The 26,469-nt window shown below is 46.5% G+C and overlaps 1 protein-coding gene across 1 annotated transcript in view; it reads right to left on the bottom strand.

The window, feature by feature from the left end:
• ABTB2 (ankyrin repeat and BTB (POZ) domain containing 2) overlaps positions 1 to 26,469 on the bottom strand; it is a 171,442-nt gene that overhangs the window by 103,306 nt on the left and 41,667 nt on the right. The gene's annotated exons all lie outside the window — the stretch shown is intronic.

The raw sequence follows: 26,469 nt of genomic DNA, 5'->3' as shown, positions 1-26,469 counted from the left end.
TTGACATTGGAATAATGTACGTGTATAGTTCTAGGCCATTTTACCACTTGTGTGTACGGTTTATTTTTATAACTATTTTATAACTATCATAAGAGGCAGTATAGGGCTGTGGTTAAGTGTATAGCCTTAATTCCAAACTGTCTAGGTTCTAAAACTGGCATGGCAATTATTAGCTGTGTGACCTTTAGTAACTTACTTAACTGTTCTGTGCCCTGGTCCCCTCATCTGTAAAAGCAATAATGGCATTTCTTTCACAGGGTAGGAGGATTAAATAACTTAATATACGTAAAGTGCTTAAACGGTACTGGCACTCAGCAAACATTCCATGATTTTTAGCAATTATTATGTTTATCATTTTTACTATTTCTGGGTCCCAGGAAGGGAGGGAAGAGAGAAATCTTGGCCTGACTTCTGTCACAGGAGTCAGGCCCTTCTTTTCCTTTGGTTAATGGTTGTGATGCTTTATAGAAGTGAGCCAAGGAAACACCAGGGGTCTGCTTTGTTGTTTTGTCTTGGAAGAAACCCGTGTTGCAACTTGGAGAGAAAACTCCAGGCTGCCAAGGCGGGGCCTGCTTTGGAAGGCCTGGGGTCTCTCTGTTGGGGAACCTCAGCTGACTCGAGGTTTGCTGCTTTAGAGAGCAAGCCAGCAAGGGACGTGGAAAGGACACAGTGGGCTGGGTCCTACTGGCCTATCCATCCGGCAAAGCCAGCATTTGACCCCAGACAACAGCGTCCCCAAGCGCTCAGCCCTCCTCTTAGAGACTCCTCCATCCGTCTGAACTGTGGCTCCCGTGATGGGCTTCACGGCTGAGCAACACTGGCAGACCTCAGAGCGATCGGGAAAGCAGGCCTGATCTGACAGCAGCCCCCTAGAGAGAACTGACAGTGGCTACTATCTGGCTTCAAGGCACTTGCATCCCTTGTGCACTAGTGTTGGAACAATTAGAAAGAGGAAGGAACTGAGACACCTTCGGATGCATCATGGGCATTCGCCCAGAAACAGGCCGTTGCTATGGGAGAAGGGACGACAACAATTACTTACCGCTTACTAAGCACTTACTTTGTGTGAAGTGCACTCAATTCTCAGGCTAATGTATAATGTGGAACTGTCACCCCCTCTCACAGTAAGAGAGCAGGTCAGAAGCAAGGGTCGCAGGTAGTAAGCCACAGAGCCAGGATTGCAACCCAGGCTGGCGGACCCCCACACTGGAGCTCTTAACCACCAGGCTGCACTTCTACCTGAAGACCACAGTTCCTCTCAGTTGGACTCTCATTTTGCCCCCTACTAATACTATGATCCATTTATAGTCGGCTCATTTCTGGTTACAGCCCTTCGAGTATAATCTTGTACATTCCTGCATTAAGTAGTGGGTTGGAATGGGTCACATATATACATATATATATAATTTTAAGAAGTGCATCTCAGCTAGATAGCATTAAAACAAGAAAAGAAAAATACAGGTTATTTATTTATTTTTTTGGCCACACAGGTTTTTCACTGTGTTCTGGTTGAGAGGTACAAGGTCAGACCAACGGATCTGCAGAATCCTGTCCTAGTCCTGGGATCCCCTTAGACGTGTGGGTCAGCCACACAGCCGCACTGTGCAAACGTGCCTCAAAAACGCACGGTGAGCTCCCAATCTGGAAACATTTCCTGCTTTTCCACTTCCAGCCAGGCAGAGGCTGCCAGTCATTCCAGACTAAGTCGGGTGATGACGTCAGCAGAGAACCGGACCAGCGGCCTCAACCATCCAACTCCTGCCTGGGGCCCCAATCCCGGCCTCGGCAAAGTGAAGGACGTTTGCAGGGTGGTAATGACTCACCTGGGAGCCACGCTCAAGATCCCTTGTCCACCCGGCTCTCCACACCTTGAATGTCTATGAGGTAAACTATGGGGCCTAATCACACACCACACTGACTCCCTTTACTCAAAACCCAACAGGAAACATCAGATTCCATCATTTGGAATCTATCTGGCTTGGGGCCATGACAGCATTCCTCACTCAAGACAGACTCAGAACAGGGCTGCAGCCCACAGGCCCAGGCTGCGCTGGGGAGAGTGCCAGGCAACGTTCTCCTTTTGGAATTAAGGCTACTAATGATGACAGAAGAAAGGCCAGTAAACAACTCTCACACCCTGGTGAAAAACACCCCATGCCTGCTGTGGAAACAACACACCTGACTTTCTCCAGAGACGTTCGGTTCAGGGGAAACTGGGGACAACGGCATGCCACAAATGTCCCTGGTATACTAGGCATCGTTTTCCTTTAATCCTGTCCAAGAGGGGGCTAAAGTAGCAACCTGATCCTTGATTTCCTGGCTAGAAATAGCCACAGACGACACTGGTACCAACTGCAACTGGTTTTTGTGAACATCTCGTCTCCCATAAGTCAGCTCTACTAATGTGGGTCCTGATTCCCTGCTTCCCTTTCGAGATCATTTTTCACCTGCATTTACTAGCTGGTCTGACCAGTTTCCCTGGGCTACCAGGTCTAGCTAAGGGTAGTTAATTATGTACGGCATGCTAAGGAATAATAATATATTCTGCCACCCTTTCATGTCAAGAACACCAAAACTTTTGACCTTATCCTTGTAAGATAAGGTACTTGCACTATTCCTATTGGGTCAGCTGGACACAGGGCACGAGAAGCCATGACCCCAGAAGGTGACTGTCCTGCTAGAGGTGACACAGTGGGGCCACTGCTGGATGGTGGAGAGGGGAGATGCTCAACCCTGCAAGCAAGGCCACTGTCAAGTACCTGAATAGACCCTTTGTCACATTTATTAATAATTGGTCTACTCATTGAGATTCCAGAAAATGGAAAAGGCGTTTGGGCATTACCAATGTGGGAGGGCTTTGAACTGACAACTCGGAGGTCAAAGCCTTTGTTTCCTAGGGAGGGACCTCTGAATGACACCAAACTAGAAAAATGACATGCTCAAATAGAAAAAAATCCAACTATTAGAGAGCCACGTCAAATATCCTGATTCGTTACGACTAATAATTCCCAAGACCACACTTTTGAAGGGTCCTGACCAATTTAAAAGTTTTAAAAAGCATTTAAAATAGATTGCCTTCCTTCTCCCCAAAACTTAATCAGTTATTCTTGGCTACAAATAAAACCAATGCTGGTACTTACTTGAAGCTATACTTCATAATCCAGTTACTATTCTTAAGGGAAAATATTAATATGTAAAATCCTGTACCTTATATTTTTTCCACATGGTATATACTTGGCTATAGATACCATGTGGAAAAAATATAGGGTAACAGGATTCTTCCACACATGCTCCCCGCCCACCCCCATTCCCCTCCCGCACCCCGGGCCTGCCATTCCACATCTTTGCTTTATTGACATGTACATCTGGATTACATAAATTTCAAGTATGGCTTTCAATATTAGTACTGCTTAGGGTTACAATACTTGACAAATCTCGAATGCCAGGATGTCAAATCAAATTAGCCTGACCAGTCACAGAAAGGAAGGGGTGAGAGGGATGCACGATTAGGAGACTGCAATAATAAACAAGGGCTTGCAGCTGATCCATTGTTTCTTATTTAAGCTGGCACAGAGCTTTCAGAAGTGACCTAGTGAACGCTCAGATCCAGGAGAAAGCTGACCCATAGATCCCTGTCTCCATCCCTTGCCACAACAGGAGATGACCACGTGGCTGAGAAGTGTGTGTTTAAAGGCTCAAATAAAACTACTTAGATGTAGTTACTCTAGGGTCTCATAAAGAACATCTTTGAAATTTCAAATTTTACCCTTATTTCTCAAGGTTAGGACTTAGCCCCATGGAGGCACCTTTTAACATGTCATGACCTTCGTATTTCAAGAGGGCAGTAGGTTGGTGAGACATTGAGAACTTTATGGTCAAATCTAAAAGTGAGTGAATACAAAAAAAATTAGCGATTTTTTTTTTTTTTAAAGAGACGGGGTCTCGCTCTGTCACCCAGGCTGGAGTGCAGTGGTGCAATCATATCTCACTACAGCCTTGAACTCCTGGGCTCAAGTGATCCTCTTGCCTCAGCATCCTAAGTAGTTGAGACTACAGGCATGCACCACCATGCTTGGCTAATTTTTATTTTTTTTGCAGAGATGGGAGGTCTCACAATGTTGCCTAAGCTGGTCTTGAACTCCTGGCCTCAAGTGATCCTCCTGCCTTGGCCTCCTAAAGTGTTGGAATTATAGGCATGAGCCACCATGCCTGGCATCAAATACTTTTAATTACATTTTCTAAATGTCTTATTAAAAAAGTAAAATTTTCCTTTCTTAATATTCACATGTCACTTGTATAAACTTTTGAGATAACCAGATAACCTTGAATTTCTTTAGTATTTTCCTAGCTCCTAGGGATGCTAATAGACATTATAGGGAAAAAAAAAGTGTTCATAGTGAATTTGATTTGGACACTACTAAGTTAAATAATGTTAAATTTCTTTCTTTACTGCAGGACTTCTCAGAGCCTTGAATATGCAAATGTCTACTATAAAATGTCAAGAAGGAAAGACAGTGCAATGTATTTTCTAAACACATTTGGCCATGGAAATTTTTCTTGTTTTTACCATCTTTCCATGATGAATATTCTGAGAATCACTTTGGGGATTGGTTACTAAGTTAATAATCATCACCCCCAACCTATTGACAGAGAACTTAAGGCTGTACCATGTGCCAGCCCCTGTTTTGATACACTGAGGGAATGACAGTCTGTGAGGGCTAGGGACAGAATCCTGCCTGACTTCCCACAGCCCCTGGTAGGGTCTGAGCTTGTCAGTATCACTAATAACTGTCTCCCAAATGTCCAAACCCTGGTGGGAGTGGACATTTCACAGGCACCTTCCTGGGCACTAAATCACGGCACACACAAAGCTGCGTGCTGCCATTTCCAAGCAGGAGACTCCAGGCCAACTTGGAAACACTTAGGAGATGTGTTCCCAGGCGGACTAGCAGCGCAAACAGGCTGGAGAGATGCCCAAAGATGCCAGCCACTGTGGAGGTGCGCAGACCACAGTTCACCTCTGGAGTGGTCTAATGTCTGATAATGGCCTGTGAAAAGTACACACAGAAATGCAGCCGCATGGGTACAGCGTGTGTACACAGGTGTCCTATTTTCTTCCTAGTGTTCGCACAGTCACTGGGGAAAACTAAACAGAAACCAAAGACCATCCTCTTACTTCAAAATGCAACCCAAACACCAGCATGAATTGTCTAGTTAACAAGACAGAATTAGCATTACTGAGACACCATTGTTTCCTGAAAGCTCACTGCATGTGCTTTAATCCTCACCATAACCCTAGGAGGAGTCTACCTTATTCCATTTCACACATGAGGAAATGAGGCCAAGAAGTCAAAGGTCCAGAGATAGTTATGGGCAAAGCCAGAATTTGAAGCCAGAGCTATCTGCTGTCATAGCCCGAGTTTCTCCCACCTCTCTGTCCAACAAATACTTATGGGTCTTTGCTTTTCACCATGCACAGTAGGGGACAGATGGATTAGACAGGGATTCTGCTCTCAAGCAAAAAGAAGGTTAAGATTAAAGCCCGGAGACACAGAGGTCTAAACCCCAGAAGGCACCAACACAGAAAATGCTTTCGATAGCCAGTCACTATTCTAAACGCTTTTTATGAATAAACTCATTTAATCCTCACAAGGACCCTATGTGATAGGTAAATTGTCCCCACTGTACAGATGAGAACACTGAGTCACGCAGAGGTTAAGGACTTGCCTGAGGTCGCACGAGTAGGAAGGACAGAGCTGGGAGGGGACCCCAGGGTGGGCAGGCTCCGCCGCTACACTACACAGCACTGCGAAGGAGGCAGCAGGTCAGTCTGGAGCTAAGACAGCGAGGCCAGGTTCCCGGGCCACGGCTCGAGCAGTTGGAGGAGCCAGACAGCTAAGCGAAAAGGTGTTGAACTCAAAATCCTTGGGTGCTTTTCTCACACTCGCACCATACTGCTTTCCCTAAGACACGTATGTAACTTCAGTGTAAGGAAGAAAATGGGAAATGACCCAACTGTGGCACACACAAAGCAAACTGAGGCTGTTTCAAAGCAGGAGGTGGTGGCGACATTTGAAGCGGCCGTAGTTGCCCTCAATGGGGGTGCCCAGAACATACTAGGACCAACTAGGCCAACTTTTAGGCACGTTAGGAATGGAAATTTTCACCCCAAACCACAGTCTCAGCAGCCACATGACACGCAGCAGAGTTGTTTCTGGCTCAGGAACGTGCACCCCCAATCAATGCACGGGTTTAGACATTGTTTTGGTGTACAGCTGGCAAGAGATTTCCAAGATCTTCCTCCTCAGTCAGTCCTGGTGCCACCCAGGCTGGCCCTCAAATGCCTATCTGCCTCTCCGTGTTGGGGCCGCTCCATTCTTGGGTCCTGACTGCCGGCTCTGTGCTGGCTCGAAAGCACCTCGAGTTCCTGTTTAGCACAGCTGCCCACACCCAAGTGTCGGGACCGTCCTGGCTCCTCCTGAAACCCAGGGTGTGGCCCAGCAAGTACACGCAGCATCGTGCTTCCCACCCACTTACCCCAGCCTCCGAACCTCCCCTGGGCCCTTCTGTAGGGACGATCCTGTAACCATCTCCCATGCCTTGCCAACCGTGCTCTGAAGTTCAGCACAGACCTTTGCGGTCTCCCGCTAGGCGGGCCAGTAAGGGCCAGAACCCAAATGATTTGTTTTCTTCAGAAAATCCAGCTGATTCCTGAGAGCCCTGTGCCACAGTGAAGCTGCACCACCAAGTTCTATATGCTGACAGCTTGTTCATCTGAAGTTGCTATTAATAGCTAGAAACCTACATCCCAGGATGGAATCAAGTCTTAACCTTCAGCCTTCTAGCTCTGGGAACATTGTTTCCCTTCCCTTGTTCAAATGTTACACTTTTTTTATGTATTCAAAAAATTATCCTAAACAAATCATTTAGGCCATGTGCAAATATTTTGGTACGGATGAAGTTCATAGCAGTGCTGATATAACACAGGAAAGAAATCCTAAAAATCCAAATGCCCAGTAATAGGTGATAGATTACTTAAGTCCATTATATATGTCTCATCCATTCATGCTGCTATAAGAAAATACCACAAACTACGTGGCTTGTAAATAAGAGAAATTTATTTCTCACAGTTCTAGAGTCTGGGAATTACAAGATCAAGGCAGATTTGGTGTCTGGTGAGGGCCCGCTCTCTGGCTCAGAGATGGTGCCTTCCTGTTGTGTTCTCACGTGGTGGAAGAGACAAGGTCGCTGTCTGGGGCCTCTTTTATAAAAATACTAGTCTCATTCATGAGAGCGCCACCCTCATGACTTAAATCACCTCCCAAAGGCCCCACTTTCCAATAATGTCATATCGGTGATTAAGTTTCAACATATGAATTTTGCGGGGAGGAGATGAAAACATTCAGAATATAGAACACTCCATATAATGAAATACTTTGTAAGGCATTAAAAATGAATACATAGAAGAGCTGTATTTAGTGACTTGGAAAGATATTTATAATATATTGAGTGAAAAGCAGGTTATAAAACAGTAAAGTGAGGTATTTTTGTAAAGAAAATCTGTGTGTGTGCATCAACATCTTGAAGACACCAAGCAGTGCCATTACAGATGATTTTAATGTGCTTTTCATGACCCATATTTTTAAAGCTTATCTATGTTGAACATATTAGTTGCATAATAAGTTATTTTAAAGTCTTTTGATGAAAGCAGCCACATATGTCTATTCAGCGAGTGTAAAAATATATGTTGAGAAAAAAATGACATAAATGTAAGCTTCAGAGTTCCAAATTTAACCAAAGGCAAAGTGGTAGTAATTTAGAGCACGAGTCAAGACAGAAAATTGTAACTAAATGCCAGCCAGCCTAGAGGGTATCATCACAAGGTGGCCCTTGAGGACACCTTTTTGTAGGTGGTCTTTCAACAGCGAAGCATTTCCCCAAGAATAGGGAGAAGCAGCTGCCAGGGAAGTTAGTCCCAGGGCCAAGGTCCATATTTGGTTCCTTACCCTCAGCAACTACACTTCCAACTGGCTTTCTTGTCTCCTAACAAGGTCTCCTCCAAAGCGAGAACAGAAGGAAGGGAGAGCGCCTCACTAGCTGGTTTTATGGAAGTTGCTGAGTTCTCTTACTTCTTGGTAAATCTAATGGAGGGTTTCCCTACTTGGATTTTTACTGTCCTGGTACAGAGCTTCTCAAACTGTACCATGCACAGGAATCCCTGGGATCTTGTCAAAATGCAGACTCTGCGGCAGGAGGTCTGTGGTGGGGCTTGACATTCTGCACGTCTAACAAGCTCCCAGGTAATGCTGACACTGCTGGTCCAGAGACCACTTTTTTTTTTTTTTAAACTCTCTGGCCTCAGGCATAAGGAATACAGGCCACACGTTGAGCAGTAAGTCCCTATCAACCATTTCCCAGATAGCAGAACCGGACTCAGCCCAGAGATGCCGCACCTCACGGAGACAATGGGCCAAATCTCATCAAACGGGAGGGCAGAGATGGATGGGCTTTTAGAAAACCCTTAGGTTCTCAGCTCACTAGTGATTAATTAGCAAATGATCCCAGTGGAACCCTAAAGGACCTCAGTGATTTAACGTTCCTATCAAAATGGGTCATTTGCCATAGTGACCAGAGGGACTGGCCCTGCCGCCTGAGCTGCCTTTTGAGAATTCTTCGTATAGCCAGAATGGCCCTGGGGTGCCTGGAAAAGGTGGCAGCACCAAAGATTCTGTTCAGAAACAGAACTTTAATAGCACTAATAAATCAACCCCAAACAGTAATTGCAGAACGGCTTCCGTGAAAGCTGACTCTGGAAGAAAGGTGTGAGGGTAGAGGACAGAGGTGAGGAGGTCACACTAAGGGTGAATCAGAGAAGGATAAAACAAGAGGTGGGGAATATTTAAGTAACAAGAAAGATGGATGAAGCAGAGGACTTAAAAATACATATAAAAATTTGTGAAATAAATGAAATTACTAAAAATGAATATCTATATTTATAAATAAATGAAAATGGTAAGGGATGGACGTGAGTCACACCGCTGTAGTCGCAAGCCTGTCCCGGAGGCCCCTGAACAATGGCAGCAGGCACTGTGCTTGCGCACGCCCCCACCTGATACTGTCTGGAGGCGGAGGGGCGTTAATGAGGCTGGGTGGAGAGGCAAACTCCATTTTTCATCACTGACACTCAGCCGGGCTGTCCTCGGCCCGGGGCCCTGGCCAGTCAATCAGACACCAGCTCCGCTGTGTATAAACACCTTCCGTCCTCAGTCAGCGAGGGAGGCAGGTGCTGGAGATCTGGTCACGGTCAGTTGGACAATCTGATAAAGCCTTCCCGGGGTCACTGTGGCCTGAGACTAGCCCCGGCATAATGAGACCAGGCGGAGGGGTTGTCAGGCAATCTAGGCGGAAATAACAGGGCCTCTGCCAATCAAAGGGAAACCCAACCGAGGGGGCGGGTGGGGAGGGGGACATTTGTCGTACAAGTGGACAGTGGGGGAGGGGAGGTTTCCCCGAGGCTGGCTGGTGACTCTGCAGGGCTGTGCAGCTCATTATGCAAGCCCCAGAGGCAGGCGGGTGCTATCGATCACTATCGGGGGTCTCCGGGGATTCATCATTGTGTAGCAGGACCTGGTGCGTGCTTTGCTGTCCCAGTAACCAGAAGAACATGGCAACGCATCCTTGCCAATGGAAAAACCAGGATGGCCCTTTTCTCCCCCCTCTTTTAATTATCTCACAGGCCTCTTAACCACGAAGGTGTAGAAACAATAAAAAGAGCACAATAGATTTGTAGTTTACAAAGCCTTTCTATACATGTTATCTCAGGGAGGCCAGGTGAGGGAACACAGGGGATGGCTGCCCCGCCCCCCTGGTCCTGTCACACGTGCACAAAATGCTAGATTCACTCAGGGATTCCACCCTTTCTAAGAGCTGGGTAGAGCTCTCCGACCCCTCCCCCAGCAGAGGGCTCTATGGCATCTCAATTGGCCAGCGCCTCTCACTGCTTTTCGGGAACATACACCCAGGACGCTGGGAGGCCACTTCCACGATCGTTTTACTCCATTGTTTCTCCTTTTACTAAGCTAAAAGCTGCCCCTCTGCAGCTCGTATCTGTAACTGGGACGGTCTAAACCTGTGGACCCCAACCCCTGGGCCAGAGGCCTGGTACAGGTCCTTGGCCTGTTAGGAAACAGGCTGCCCGTCACTGCCTGAGCCTCGAACCCCCACCCCCCGACACCCCACTCCACCCCACCCTGGTCTGTGGCAAAATTGTCTTCCATCAGACCAGTCCCTGGTGCCAAAAAGGTTGGCACCCTGGTCTAAACCCTATGGGCAGCCTCTCTCCTTGGCCCACGTGCCCCCTGGAGCAGGAGTTGACCTCTTGGCACTATGGAGGGTTTCTTGGGAGGGCAGGTGGGGGGAGAGGACAAAGGAGATTTACACTGCACATTTATAGAAGAAAACATTGTAACTGTTTGTAGTCCCAGCTAGTCGGGAGGCTGACATGGGAGGATCACTGAAGGCCAAGAGTTCGAGGCCAGCCTGGGCAACATAGTGAGAACCAGTCTCAAAAAAAATTAAAATAAAACTTTTAAAAAAATCGCCCTTTACATCCCTAGATTCCTTCCCTAACGTTCTTCTTTGCAGTACCTGCCTCTAGGTCTCCTACTCTTGTTTTTGGTTCTCACCATCCCTTGCATTTTTCCATGGTGTTTCTTCCTCTCCCCTCGCTCCCAGCAAAACAAAAGCCTTTTAACTATTACTCTCAACATGTCCCCTTGGAGGCTTAAAAACATATCGACAGACATTATGTTGAGGGAAAGACGCCTGTCTCAAAAGCTTACATACTGCATGATTCCATTTCTGTGATATTCACAAGACAGAACCATCATGATGGAGAACAGATTGGTGGTTGCCCGGGGCGGGAGAGAGGAAGGGGGTGACCACCAAGCACAGCAGGAGGGAGCTCTTTGGAGGGCTGGAACTGTTCTGTATCCTGATCACAGTGGTGGTTACACAAATGTATATATGTGTTAGACTCATAGCACTGTACACAGATCCCCAAAAGTCAATTTTACCATACGATAATTTTAAAAATACATGCATCAGTAGAATAGATCTCCTCTTCGGATGGGGGCGGGGAAACTCTGCAACCACGAGTGATCAATTGGTCCTACTCACCAAGTAGAGCCACTTCTTCAAAACTCTTCTAATTTTTTGAAGACAGCTTTCTGCACAGCACGTAGAGCCTCTCTGCCCAAACTAGGGCTTCCACATACATTACTTGACTTCGGGAACCACCTTCCATTGCATGCAATGTGAATGGTACCCAGAGATGTGCCCAGTGTCCTGTCTCTCGCAATCACAGGGACACTCTAGGGCCTACCATGTATGCCTCTGGTTACCTTCTGACCTGTCTCCCAGGCACTCCCTTCACCTCTCACACATTGGCCTTCTCTCCCTTCCTCAAATACACCAGCTGTCCCTACCTACAATGCTCCTCCCTACATCCCTGCATGGCTGATTCCTTCTGGTCACTCAGAACTCAGCTCAAATGTCCCCTCCTTGGAGAAGCCTTTCCTGAGCCTTCTCTATATGGCAGCTCAAGCCCCTTTCCTCGTTGTTTCCATGTTTTATTTCTTTTTCCCCCTTTTTATGGAACATCTCGCTGTCACCTGTCTGTCCCCCACCCTGCCAGAACAGTGAAAGGATGTGAGCATCACCGTTGAAGGCCCACCTTGTGCATCACTGTAACCATAATGCCTAGAACATGACACCCAGGTGTTCAACACAGAATGAATAAACCATGAGGAAGACAGAGCGTGAACAAAATGGGAAAATGATAGGGCTAGGGGTAGGGTGTGGAATCTCAATTCCATGAAAATTCTCTCGCTATTTTGTGTTTTATTTTATTCAGATATTGCAACTCATTTCCCCCAGTATTTTATTACCAAAATGTTCAGACATATAGCAAAGTTGAGCCACCATCTAGACTACAGCCTATCACTTACCTTTTGCCACATTTGTATTATCATTTATCCATCTGCCTGTCCCTCTATCCATCCTTTCGTCCGTCTCAATTTTTCTCCATCAATTTCTATTCAGTCTAAAAATACCCCATTGCATAAGCAAAGGAAACAAACCAGGATGAAGTCACTCTTCTGAGTTATCCTAAGTGTAAGAATAATCAAAGCTTTCTAATAGCTAGGTCCCCTACAAGCCATGTGCCCCTTCCAAGTTTCGGAGCACTTTATATCAGGTCTGAAAACATTGTAACAGGACAGAGCCCACCAGGTGTGTGATTTTTGTCCCCACTGCCTTGTTAGTCTCAGTCATGTTTTCTGCCCAGAGGAGGGTAGGGGTGGGAGTGGGTGGTTAGGGAGCTCACAGGCCCACAGGGAGATGACCACGAAGGATGACCCTCAGCCATGTTTCCAAGGTCACTGCCCTACAGGCCAGGCTTCTGCGTTGCTGCAGAGATCACTGTCGGGGGCACGAGGAAGGTGCAGGGGTTGTAACAGAATATATATGGAAACGCTCTGCTTTATCGCTCTGCCACGGAGCACAGCCTTCCTCCGGACACTCCTGCATCTGGTCCTAACATCAGCAGTGACCTTCGCCATCCTTCTGGGGTTATTAATCACATACTCCCACCCTCAAATGGAGACCAGCAACATGGCCATTTTCACTGAGGTCATGTTTGCTAAATGGGAATCTGCTTTTCCAATTCTGGCATCAACTGCCAGAAAAACTGGCTCTGCCCTTGAAGAAAGTGGGTCAATGGCATGAATCTACGATCCGTCAAGTTCTGACGGGGGTGGCAAGAGCTAAACTGATGCTCGTACTTCTAGGTCCAGGAGGACCCGCTTCTCAATTCTCAAACATCAGAGTCCTGAAACAACTTACCCAGCTTCCCTTAACATCAAAGTTCCTATTCTATCTTGGCCCATTTTTTTAGAATCTGATGAAGGGTAATGGATCTTTTCCCCAGGAAAAAATGTGGCGCACATCGACACAACATTTTGCAATTAATTTCAGGGGTTCACCAAGGCACATCCACAAAATCTCTAAGTCCCAACAGCCCACTAATGTAGTGTTTACTATGCGCTGGCTACTGTGCTGAGTACTTGACCTACATTATTTTATTCAATGTCGTGACAACCCAATTATCATTATCCCCATTCTCAGAGGTAGAAAATGAGGCTTACAGAGGCCAAGCAATTTGCCTCTTAAAGCTACACAACTCGTAAGCAGCAGAGTTGGAATTTACCCAGGCCTGACTCTGGGAGGAAATTCATGGCTTTCTTGAGACCCCACAAACCAACTCTGCTCAGGCTGCACCCTGATCCCAAGTCTTCCTTCCCATCCAAATTATTTATTCTGGAGTTCAGAGTGAACTGATGAGATGCCCTTCCAGGCAGGCCAGCCAGAGTGGGTCCTGTGTATGAGCCCAGAGCACAAGGCCCTAGGGCCAGAACAAGGGAGGCCAAGGGGCAGGTAACTAAAACCTGAGAGATGGTAAACCATTCCTTAGGCAAAGAATATCCCATAAAGAATTGGCTCCTGGGCCCAATCAGATCAGGGGTGTCTTGGCCGGCTCATACAGCTGTAAGTCTAAGTTTGAACGGCTTTTAGGCAAGGCCTGTAGCTTAACTCTAGTCCCCACTATTCCCAGCTGTCTTCCACTATTCCCAATTGTTTTGCCTCCAATAGCTTCGTTAAAACAAATTAACACAGATAAATGGCCTAACCAGTGAAGACATTTGAGAGGAACTCCTAAATTGCCGCCAATTAGTTGTATTGACAGTACACAATGGAATTTTAGATGTGGACAAAATCATAAGACAAAACTGAAATCATCAAATGATAAAAGTATAGAAGAAAAGGAACTAGGGCATGTGTCTTGCTAGACTGAGATTGCATTTGGGCTAAAGTAGCTATCCTCCCTTGCTCCTTCCCATGGATAATTTGCATCCAAAGATGGCAGCTGGAGTTAACGTTTACACCTTATATTACAAATCTATAATTATAGATAACTCCTCCGTGACCTCAGCAGTCCGTGCCGATCCAAGTTACCCCCAGAAAATACTTGCTAAACTTTAAAAATGTGGTTCTCCTCTGTAATAGGTGATAGTCGGAGGAGTAGATATTTTAAGAAGCTTAACCACATAAGGCAGATTTGAAAATCGTCTACATATCATCAAGGGCAGGCAGCCTTCAAGAAAAACTTCAGAGGAAAAAACACCATGGAACAAAAGGAAAGGGTATGCCGGAGAGGATAAAATCATCTTGACTGGAACACAGAGGAGTAAGTGTCTTCCGGAATTCCACAGCCGGCACTAATAGCTAAAATTACCAGCTTAAACTATTTCTCATGTTCATTCTCTGAAGTGCTATAAATGGAAACAGTTATAAATTTTTTTCCCAATAAAGCGTTCGCATTCTTCTTTCTAAGACACAAGAGACTAACACTCATTTAAGACCAACTGAGGAAAAATAGCATTTTATAGCCAGTGTGCAAACCCTGAAAAACTTCATCTGCAGAATGAAAACGAAGCAAGTGGTTTCCGGGTTTCTCTGTCTTCCTGCACGTAGCAGGGACTGGGGTCTGTCATTATGTGTGAATACCAATGAGCTCCAGATCTCAGTCAATGCCACAGGGATCCCCAAGGAATCTGGCTAAGTGTTCTAACGGCCTGATAACTTTGGGGAATTGAGAAGACAATAGTATCTTTTTCTAACCGGATCGGAATCAGCTTTGATGTCTTCATCCCAAGTGGACCAGCTTCTGCTTCCTGGCCAGCCTTTCACACAGGCATTGGTGGTGGGGTCTGTAAACACACTCCTGGTCTGCAGGGAGGAAAGCCGGCGACTCCGCTATCAGCGGAACACATGCGCTGTCAAACTGGCAGTTCTCCTCTCACAGGGTAGGACACACGTGGCAAGGTGCTGAAAACTATTCCTCCAACTGCTACGTTTATTTTTTAAAATTATTATTTCACATAAATGGGTTGCTTTTGGTTGGGCAAAATGGTCTGAAAAGAAACATCCCTGCTTGTAGCTAACATGAGTTATTTTTTAAAACAGGCTTTTAGAATGGCTTACACAAACACAAAGGTACCATTTAAATGAATGCACTAGGAACCTGAACTCAACTGATTTACACACCTAAACGTAAGCCATATATACTCATTTGCTGAGTCACGACCCTTGCCCATATATTTTCTAGGTCTGTTGAACTGGGGAAGGGAGGAGCAAATCTAAACAGACCTTGAGTCAAGCATACAGTATATTTCATTCTGTTTGAGACCCTTGCGTAAGTCCACTGGACTCAAGGACACATTTCTTCTGTTCATCCTATAACCCCCCACCCCCGCTCCCCCACCCCCAGGAATGGAGGAAGGAGAAGCCACAGTGTTCGCTGAGAGGACTGGGAATGATTTAGCAAAGACTCACTTGGAAACTTCTAAAACAGCTGCAGAAGCTACACGCCTTGTGGCACAAAGATGATCTTTCCTACTTTGCAAATTGGTCAAATGTTGGCCTTCATCTTAAAACAGCTAGTTTCCCTGGGGATTCTTTTATTCATGGTCTGTGAAGATGGCAGCCTGGCCAGTGCCACTGGTCTCTACTCTCGTCAGAAACCAGTCCGTCATTTTGCCTTTGCCCACTGGTTTCTCTGTTCAACAAATATTTGAGGAATACTCCTTATGTGCCAAGGTATTTGATACAAAACAGAAAAAAATTCCTGTTTTAAGAATCTAACATTCTAGTGGGGGGGGCATGATGGACAATAAGAAAATATATATGGCAGATAGCAACTATTGATGGGGTAAAAAAATGAAATGAGGAAAAGAGAATGGAGAGGGATGGGAGGTGGAGTTCCCTCACAGGGAGGTCAGGGAGGGCTTCTTGGAGGAGGTGGCAGCGAAGCAGAGACTTGCACTAAGAAAGGGAGTCAGCGATGGGTGGTAATAAAGGAGTCATCAAGGAGGGCAGGTTTGGAAGGACCTCAAATTTCAAATGTGACAAGCTGCCTTTGGCTAGAGGAGTGGCATGGACGGATGGGCGTTTTTTTGTTTTAATCAAAGGAAGGAATTACACACAGATTTGCACTTTTAAAACCTGGTTCTGGTTTCGGGGAATAAGAGTGGGGATGGGGAGACAGGTAGGAGGTCAAGGGTGCAGTGGAGGGGAGAACAGTGGCTCAGACTGGAACAGCAGGAATGGAAATGGAGCATTTTTGATGGCAGAGTCAGCAGCCTGGCTAATGGATGGGGTATGGGATGTGAGAAAGAAGAATTGAGGAAAACTGCTAGGTTTTTGGCAAAGCAACTAAAATGTGTCACTTACTGATGTGGGGAGCGCTGGGAAAGAAGCAGGGGAGGTGAAACCAGGACCTCAATTTGGGGTACGTGACATCTAATGGAGACATGAGTCAGGAGGACACTCCGGGGCTGACAGAGGCATCCAGGCTGGTGGTGCCACGTGAGAGATCACCCAGGGCACTGGGGCACAGGAAGGGGTGGCCCCACGGCAAAGTGACCCAGGGCTGGGCCTGGAGAGCTCTCCCAGCCCTCAGGAGGAGAAGGAAGAACTCACAAAACATTCGGAGAAGGAAAACCACTGAGGAAGGACGAGAATCAAGAGTGTGGTGCCCCAGACGCCAAGTGAAGGAACAATTCCAAGGAGCGATGATCAGCTGTGACAAACACTGCGACGCCCTCGCAAGGTGTGGAAGCACAGACGGGGCGAGGTAAGGCACACATGGTAAAATGTTAACATTTGGGGAGGTGGGTGAGGGATGCTTGTTGATACCTAATGGGAGCAACTTCAATGGAGCGGAGATAAAATCTTGATCGGTGATGGGGCCAAGAGAAAATGACAAGTGAGAAAACAATGATACTAAGTACAGACAATGCTTTCTGGCTGGGCACGGTCGCTCATCCCCATAATCCCAGCACTTTGGGAGGCTGAGGTGGGAGGATCGCTCGAAGCCAGGAGTTTGAGACCAGCTTGGGCAACATAGTGAAACCCTGTCTTTACAAAAAATAAGAAAAATTAGCTGGGTATAGTGGTGTGCACCTGTAGTCCCAGCTACTTGGGAGGCTGAAGCAGGAGGATCCCTTGAGCCCAGGAGTTGGCGGTTACAGTGAGCTGTGATGACACCGCTACACTCTAGCCTGGGTGATAGAAACAAAAAAAAAAGCAATGCTTTCCTGGAGTGTCACTATAAGCAACACAGAAATGCAAAGGCACACTGATCACAGGGTCAAGTGGAAAGACTTATGGTACCTGTAAGTAAGGTAGCATACTTGTTACGAGAATGACCCAGCAGGGAGGGGAGAAGTACAGGAGCGAGGACCTACGTAGGCTGGAGGTGGTGGGATCCTGACGTACAAGTGCAGAGTTGGCCGCAGACAGGAGGAGGAACCCATCACCCTCTTGAGGGAGGGCAGGTACACAGACACAGATGCAGGGACAGTGTTTAATTTGGTAAAGAAAATAAGGAAATTCCCTTCCGATTGCTTCTATTTTTTCATATACAACAAGGCCAGCAGTGAAGGTGAAGCGGACAGCGGTTAAGATTTCAGAGGGAAGAGGTGCGGGAAAGTGCGAGTGAATATGGAATGAATGGGGTCGTGAGGTGTGTGACCATGCCTCCGTCTGGGCTGTCATAACCAAGCGCTGTAGACTGGGTGGTTTATAAACAGAAGTTTCTCACAGTTCTGGAGGCTCGAGTCCGAGGTCAGGGTGCCAGCGTGGCTGGGTTCTGGCGAAGGCCCTCTTCTGGGCTGCAGACTGCCTCGCTGTCCTCACACGGCAGAAAGAGGGCTAGAGAGCTCTCTGGGGCACTAATTGCATTCATGAGGGCTCCACCCTCATGACCTAATCCCCTCCCAAAGGCCCCACCTCCCAACAGCATTGCACTGGGGGCCAGGACTTCAACATACGAATCCTGGGGTGAGGGGCTGGGGACAAGCATTCAGTCCAAAAAAGCCAGACCTTTAGAGTGAAGCCAAAGAGCATGGTGTGCGCACGTTCTCCAGCCACGCTGAGCTGCCTGGGTGCCGACAGGCAGGGGGCCAGTTTAACCAAGGTCAGGATTTTCCAGAAAGGGTGAGACAGAGTGGATGACAGGGCAGTGTGGGGGGCCATGGGGAGGGGAAGGGAGGGAGAGAATTAAAGATGGGGGGGTTCGTGGACAGTGGGAGCACCCACTAGGGTGAAGGAATGCTGGAGGGTGAGGAGAGATGGGGAGTGGTGGTCAGAGACAGGGAGGTTTGAAAGGTGACTTTAGAGACGATGCAGTTATTGGTCATGACAAGACCCAGGGTGTCACCTGAGGACAGGTGGCTGAAGTCAGACACAGGACAAGACCACTGGCAGCGAGGAGGGTGAGGAACCCAGAGGCCAGTGTTCCCTGTGGAGGCTGACGGTGCCGAGAATGAGGTCGGAGTTATGCAGAGAGCACGGCTGTGCGAGGGCGCAGGGGGGACCTAAAGACCTGCACGTTACGGGAACAAGGCCAAGGAGCAGGCGCGGGATCTGAGAGCCTGTGTGCTTCAAATATGGTTTTGTTTTTCTTTTTAAAGGAGAAAATAGGAGGAAATGGTGTGGAAATGACAGTAAGGAGGGTCTTGACCCGCTATCCAGGCCTTGGAGAAATAAACAACCATGGCTTGAGAAGGCCGTAGGCACAGCAGTGTCCTCCAGAGAACAGGCAGGCTGCAGTTACGGCAAGATGGTGAAAAAAAACGTACATGCGTCTTAAACAAAGAAAAGGTCCAACTTCTGGACAACTCAGACTTGCTCAAAGACTTAGAAAAAATCACCACCATTGGCCGGGCACGGTGGCTCACGCCTGTAATCCTAGTTCTCTGGGAGGCCGAGGCGGGCGGATTGTTTGAGCTCAGGAGTTCGAAACCAGCCTGAGCAAGAGCGAGACTCCGTCTCTAGTAAAAATAGAAAGAAATTAATTGGACAACTAAAAATATGTAGAAAAAACTAGCCGGGCATGGTGGCGCATGCCTGTAGTCCCAGCTACTTGGGAGGCTGAGGCAGGAGGATCGCTTGAGCCCAGGAGTGTGAGGTTGCTGTGAGCTAAGATGATGCTACGGCTCTCTAGCCCGGGCAACACAGTGAGACTCTGTCTCAAAAAAAAAAAAAAAAAAAATCACCACCATCTTCTACTCATGAGTTTTAAGAAAACTTACAGTAAGTTCAGCTTTTATTTATAGAAACAGTTTAACCAGAAAAGGCCTTACCATGCACAGGAAACACCTTTTAAAAGTATTTCACGAAGGAAATGTAGGTTTAGTCTTGGCACTTTATGTATACAGTCATATCTCCTCTTCTTAGCCTCATACCTGGCACACAGCAGGTGTTCCATGAATTTATGGATGAACTTGCTTTTCCTTAAAGGTCCCTTGCCTCTCTTTAGTCTTTGCACCTTGAGCTTGTTCTCTCTCCAGTCTTTTCGACTACAGTACTTTTTAAGTGGTTAACTTGAAGAATGCCAGCTGAATTCCAGTTAACTTTTTCTAACGTCCTTTAGGGCAGAATATCTTGAAATGAAAACATACTATACTGGAGGATTTTCAAGCTGGGCATAAACAGATAGTGTATCCAGTTTTAATCATCTCACTTAGACTCAGTGCTATGGTTAGAGTGTGTCCCCTCCTAAATTCGGGTGTTGCCAGTGTGATGGCATTAAGAGGTGATACGGTCATATGGGCTCCTCCCCGGAGAATGGGATTAAGGCCCTTACAAGAGAGGCCTCGTGCAGCATTCGGCTGTCTTGCCCTTCCGCCTTCCATCACATGAGGACACAACGTTCCTCTCCAGACAACTGACCCTGCTGGCACCTTGATCTTTGACTTCTTAGCCTCCTGAACTGGGAGGAATAATTTCTCTTCTTTACAAATTAGCTGGTCTCAGGTATTCCGTTATAGCAGCACAAACAGACTAAGATGCTCTCAGAAGCAAAATGACTTGCCCAAGATCACACGTGGTGTGTACGAAATGGAACCAAAACCCAGGACTCCTGGCTACCAAATACTCTAATATACACCACGAAATATATATCCACGTTTCATTGCCAATTGCCAGACAGCCTGAATCTCTTATGGCATACTCGTACCACCGAACTAAGTAAGACCTTAATTTCTACCTTTAAAACACAGAAGATCACAGAAAGAAACTTAGAAGAAAAAAAAAATCTTGTTTCTTCTCTCTTCTTTTAGAGCAATTGCTTTTGAAAGCCATTTTACTTTCTGGTCTTCTCATAAAAAACAAAGACACTGCTGGGTTTGGGAACATCAAAAGAGTTTAGTGTATCCTATATACAACTGGGCCTGTGTGGATGTTTAAATTAATAAAGATCCTTGCTCTAATTTCATTCTTGGTACTTCCTTACCCTCCTTTCAGATTCCGGCCCTTGACCAGTCTGAGTGATTGAAGACACAGCTTAAGGTTTCATAGGAGCTTTTCAGGGACGTCTGCATTAATCCTCTGCTCCATGCAATGTAGAAAACATTAAGTAGAATTGTCTGAAGTTAAAATATGTACTTAATTCCCACTACAGGGCATGGATCTTTTTAGCAGATGTTTTTCTGGAATGGTTGGTGATTGTATTATAGAAAGAACTAAAAGAATCAAAGTCAAAGTAGGTAAAAAGGATGGATTGGGCAGGGGTTTGGACCGAGAGACAGGAATGGCATAACAATTAAATTTCTAGACTGTTGCTTATGAAAAATAAGCTGTCTTCAGATTGTTTCTAGGACATAGCTATACATGATGGTCACGGACCAGAGAAAATGAACCCAAATTGATGTAAAAAAAAAAAAAAATTATTTTTAAGCAAGACATTCCTCTGATGTTTAAGCCAAGATCTCCGAGGGTATCGGGTTCCCTTATTTGGGGGAACTGTGTTTGGAAGTCATGGCCGCATACTCCTCACAGAAAACAATGAAGGCGGTTGTTTGCAAAGCCCACGGAGGCTGCAGGAGGTGGCAGCTCAAATCAGTGCATCTTGCTCCATCAAGGGCCTGCCAGCCAGCCCACCACCCCGATGGGACGCTTCAGCAAATAAACCCATCTGAAGCCTTTGGGGGAATGAACCTTTTCATTTGTTAACTGGCTTCTCTTTTCTCAGGCTCAAACTGACAGCAACTACATTTGGGGCCCTCATACTCAAGGCGTGTGGAGTTTGCTCATCTGGGGCTCCCATTCTGCATTGCTCTTGCTTCGGAATGAAGGCTACAAAACCAGGAGAAGCAGGTGACCTGGGAGGCAGCAGCGTGTCACTCAGGTTGGCATCTTCATCTACCTTTTAGTAGCTCTAAGAACTGGGGTCGGCTACATAACCTCTTTGTGTTCCGGTTTCATCTCTGTAAAATGGGAATTATATTACATTACTGCCTACTTCATAAAGCCGTAGGAAGATTGAATGAGACAAAAAATAAAGTAGGTAGCACAGTCCCTGGCACACAGTCGGAGCTCTCTCCCGCCTGTGCGTGGTGGGGTGAAGGTGAGGGGTGGGAATACTTCAAGGGGAAGAAGGAGGTCCTTTTATGGCTCTTAAAAAAATACTGTTTTCTTTAGAGGAGCTATTTTACAGCCCGCTGAATCTAACCGCCACGCTAGTTCAGCATGAATACCCTCCATTAAGAATCTTGTCACACCCTTGCTTCACAAGTTGTGGAAACCCAAATCAGACTGCATTCAGCTTTGGGTAGTGGGAGACGTACTGAAGGCCTTTCAGTTTCCAAAGCCATGATCAGAATGAAATGTTCTCGCATCAGGCGTTTCACAGCGTAGAATTCAATTACAAAACCCTACCATTTAGCTTGTTAGGCTCGCTGCTCCACCCCAGAAAGAGTGACAAAGGACAATCTTTATAGCCGGGCTGCAAGTTCCAGTGCTATAAATCACTGGTTATCGGATGCAGTGGAACTCATTAATATAAACGAGAAGCCTGAAAGGCACCCATTAGCATGCTATTAATTTGTTTGACAATCTACAGCATGGCAAGAGCTAAAATAGTTAGGCCGGGCAATACTGCAGCTCACGCAGAAGAATAATCTGGTCCCATTAATTTTTGTCTTGGACTTGCCAAATGTAATTGGGCATAATCAGAGCTCATACATCTCCTCATAGCTTGTTCATCTTCTGTTCTTTTAAAAGAAGGAAATTGGGGGTGGGGGCAAATTTCCAAGTCTTGGTACTCAGTAAAGATAATCAATGAGACGGTTTTAGCTTGGATCCACCTGTAAAGGTTGTAAATGCTTCTACCCTTTTGTTTTTCTTCCTTTGCTCTGTCTTTTGTGTGTGTTTGTTTTCATGAAATAAACGTGAATCTTAACTCTTTTGCAGTTGGGTTAATTTTACTTACACACCCATCCACCCAATTTGTTGGGGCATGAGGGAGGGTGAGAGGGGAGAATCTATTTATTCCTATGGGTAGATATGATTGTCTTTAATCTTTGCCATTAATGAGAGGGCATGAGGGAAGAAGAGAACAAGCTTTATCTACATCTTTGTGGTCTCATGTGTCTGTCTGACTGCCGGACATTTCTGTGTCAGAAAACGGATTCACAGCCTCAAAGGCCTCTGACAGTGTCCTGGCTCACCTGGGTGACTTAGGTTAAGAAGGAAGTCAGAGAAGGGAGCTGTCCACATGCTCCTTTCCTGCAGTTAGTGCTGTTCAAAGGAGACCATCTTGCCATCAAATGAACTGAAGAACAAAAAAACGTACTTTCAGAATTTTTCAGATATTGGGACAGCAGATAAGAGTCTGTGGACCTGAACTGGATCTTCCTAGCGATCACTTGACTCTAGCAAGATTTTTAAAAATCTAAATCGAATGTGTAATTTTCCCGCCCACCAAAAAGCTAGCATAAGCAATGAGCTTACATATATTGGTGTAATCACATCCACCAGCAAAACACGAAGGCTTAGCCTCAAAGCTAAAAGGAAGAGAAGAGGGGAACGCTGTTGAGCTTTGCTGTCTGGTTAACACTCTCGTTTTAGCATCACCTTCTGCCTGCAGTCCAGAGAGGAATCCACCTCTGAGTGTTCAGAACTCTTCAGTTTCTCCTCACTACAGCACGCTTAACATTATAAAACATTTAAACGTAACACAGGTCAGGGTATAGCTTTAGCAAACATTAGAAAATATAAAGAAAAAAAATCACGTGTGTTTCCACCCCCAAGAGAGTAACACCTTGGTATATTTTCACACACGACATATGTGTATGTTTTTGCAGAACTGCATATATACAGATTCTCACCTGCATCCTCTTCCCCGCCGCAACTGGATCTCTGGTGAGCATTTCCCTGTGCCGTTACATTTCTTTCAAAGATGTAATTTTTAATGGAACTGCATGAATTTCACCATATCTGAATGCTATCTATGATTTATTTAACTATTCTCAGATGATACGTAGACAGGATTTTAATCTCTCCCTGGCATCGCTACTAAAATTAAGCTCTTACCTTCCTATCTGAAACCCATGATCAGACAGATTCAAACTCTTCAAGGAATATCCTCTACTCAGGAAACTTGAGAGCAGGAATTCTTGCCATGGAAGTTTCTGCCGTGAGGAGGCCCTCTCATTCCCCAGACCATAGAGGGGCTCAGGCCACAGCCAGAAAAACTGCCGAGGCCTGAAATCGAGGGTTGACCTGGGCATGCGAATTCTCACCAGCTTGTGTCAGCTAGGCTGTGGCCCTCCGATGATTCCATGTTTGTGGCCTTGAAAATACCCGGGGGGCGGTAAGCAAAGCAAGATGTTCCCATTATCTGCTAATGCTAAGGAGCCTCCCTCTCCCAGAAACAGATCTCTTTAACCCTTTCGAGAGGCTTTTAAACTTAGGTGACATATTCGAGGGCCCCGTCGGAAGGGACATCCTAGCAGTTTCCGCTTACCACCCAGAAGGCGTCCCAGACTCACTGTCTGGGGTCTGGGGAAGTAAGGTCTCCAGCTGTAGATAGGAGCCATCTCTCTATCTAGGGTCACTGGTGCTTCTCTGCCAGGGCAGTGTTAAGATCAGCACCTGATAAGACACCTCACAACCCAATTTCCTGGCTTTGGCAGATTTACTCCTGATGGGTTTTGGTCTCAACATTCCTGTCCTCGGGCCTTTGATTTAAGGCAGAGGCCACAGGACACTTTCTCAGGTAGGAACCAAATAGAGGGACCACACAATTAGCATCTCCCACTCCCCACGTTGCTAGTGGATTTATGGTACCTAGGGAGGTGGCAGTGGTCAGCTTACTTCATTGGTCAAGGAGAGCTGTGGGGAGGCCCAGGAAGAGACATAAAGGCCACGTCCTGTGCTGAGCACTTCCCTGGAGCACCCCCAACCACAGGCCGACCAGCTAGCAACCACCAGCGCTGTTATTCTGGGCGGCCCCGTTGCACGGCTTACAAATGTTCTCTTTCTAAGCCCCATCTTCCGTTTTTATTAACCAGTCAAGTGTGTTTTACTTTGCACTCTGATAAGAGGATCAGAAATAGCCTCCTCACATCTAAGGCCCTCTTAATCAACTGCAAGGACTACATGAGCATCATCATGTAGAAGCTTCTGCCCAGAGAAGGAAGGGATCAAATGTTTTCTTCTTTAACTGCCAACTCTAATGCCCGCTTTTGACCCTTTACAGTAGAGTTGCACTTCATGGAAAAAAAATAATAGCGGTAAATACTTAAACAGCAGTCCCCCCCTTATCCATGGGGTTTTGCTTTCTGTGGTTTCTGTTACCTTTGGTTAACCACGGTCCAAGAATATTAAATGGAAAATTCCAGAAATAAACAATTCATAAGTTTTAAATTGTGAGCCGTTCTGAGATGCATGAAATCTCACGCTGTCCCGTCCTGCCTAGGACTGAATCATCCCTTTGTTCAGCATATCCACGGTGTATATGCTACCTGCTCGTTACTGTATAGGAAAAAACACAGCATATGTAGGGCTCAGTGTATCATGCTTTCAGGTATCCACTGGGGGTCTTGGAATGTATTCCCCAAGGATGGGGGGGGGCTCCTATATAAAACTAACTATGTGCCAGCATTGTTGCAAGCGCTTCCTATAAATCTTCCCAATAATCCATGGGGTAAAGCATGATTCCTATTTCACAGATGAAAACAGATCCAGAGAGGTCAAGCAGCTTGCCCATAGACACACAGCTAGAAATGGTGGGGCTGGGGTTCAAACCCAGGCAGCCCACTGCAGAGGGCTCTTCGCCTGCCACAACAGCGCCCCTGCTGACTGGGATGGCGCAGGGATTTTGGCTGCTATTCCCCTCGAAGGGCACGGGCCCCAGAGTGAACGTGGACGGGACGTGAATCTGTGCTCCCTCTCCCAGCCTCGGTGCCCAGGTGCCTCTCAGTGTACTTCACCGGCCACTTAAAGAGCTTTCAGGAGTAATTTTGCCCATATGCAACCTCTGCCGCACGTGCTGACATCTAAGCCTAACACCCGAGTAAGGTAAGAATCCTCAGCAGCACACATCTCAGGCTAACGAAAACGTGGACTCCGAATGGAGACCCCACGCACTCAATCTAGAAGAGGCCCTTACGCCCCCATCTGAAAAATCACAACGTTAAACTGGATCTTCACACTAAACTCAACAACACGTGCCCGAGGTACCTCACTTGGGCCCACAATCTTGGCGCTGGTTTCCTAAGCCTGTGAATGACAGCGCCTTTATGGGACAAGCGTGCTCCCGTGTGCACACACTTGCTCTCACACGTGCACACTTCTCTCCTCAAAGAGGAAAATCCTGCAGTTTGAAATATTTGACATTCGAGAAGGCATCACCAGGGGGGCAGTAACACCGCATGGGCCTCCTTTCTTTTAGCAAACCAGAAAATCCAGTCAGTCGCCTTCCTAGAAGAAAATCATCTTACACGTTGTATACACACCCCACTGGGCTCCAGGGTCTGACCAGGAAAGCGGGAAGAAAGGGCATCGAGGGAAAAGACCAGATAACTCGATGCATTTCATTCATGAGAATTTCCACCTTCGGGGAGACAGTTAAGAGAACAAAGCAGTAGCATTTTACTTTTTTCCTCTAACTCTTCATTTTGAAAATGTTCAAACTTACAAAGAAAGGATAGTGCAATGAATACCTGCATGCTCTTCACCTAGATTCACCAGCTGTTAACATTTTGCCACTTTTCTCTCTTTTTTTTTTTAGACAGTGTTGTTTTGTCGCCCTCAGTAGAGTGCAGTGGTGTCATCTTAGCTCAGTGCACCCTCAAACTCCTGGGGCTCAAGTGATCCTCCTGCCTCAGCCTTCTGAGTAGCTGGGACTAGAGGTGTCTGCCAGCACGCCCCACAAATTTTTACTATTTTTAGTAGAGATGGGGTCTCGCTCTTGCTCAGGCTAGTCCCGAACTCCTGACCTCAAGCAATCCTCCTGCCTCAGCCTCCCAGAGTGTTAGGATTTCAGGTATGAGCCACCGTGCC

Source organism: Propithecus coquereli, unplaced genomic scaffold (genome assembly GCF_000956105.1).
Source record: "Propithecus coquereli isolate 6110/MARCELLA unplaced genomic scaffold, Pcoq_1.0 Scaffold30, whole genome shotgun sequence".
In the NCBI taxonomy this organism is placed as follows: domain Eukaryota; kingdom Metazoa; phylum Chordata; class Mammalia; order Primates; family Indriidae; genus Propithecus; species Propithecus coquereli.
Note: the sequence above shows the minus strand (reverse complement) of the source record. Positions and strands in the feature narration are given on the sequence as shown.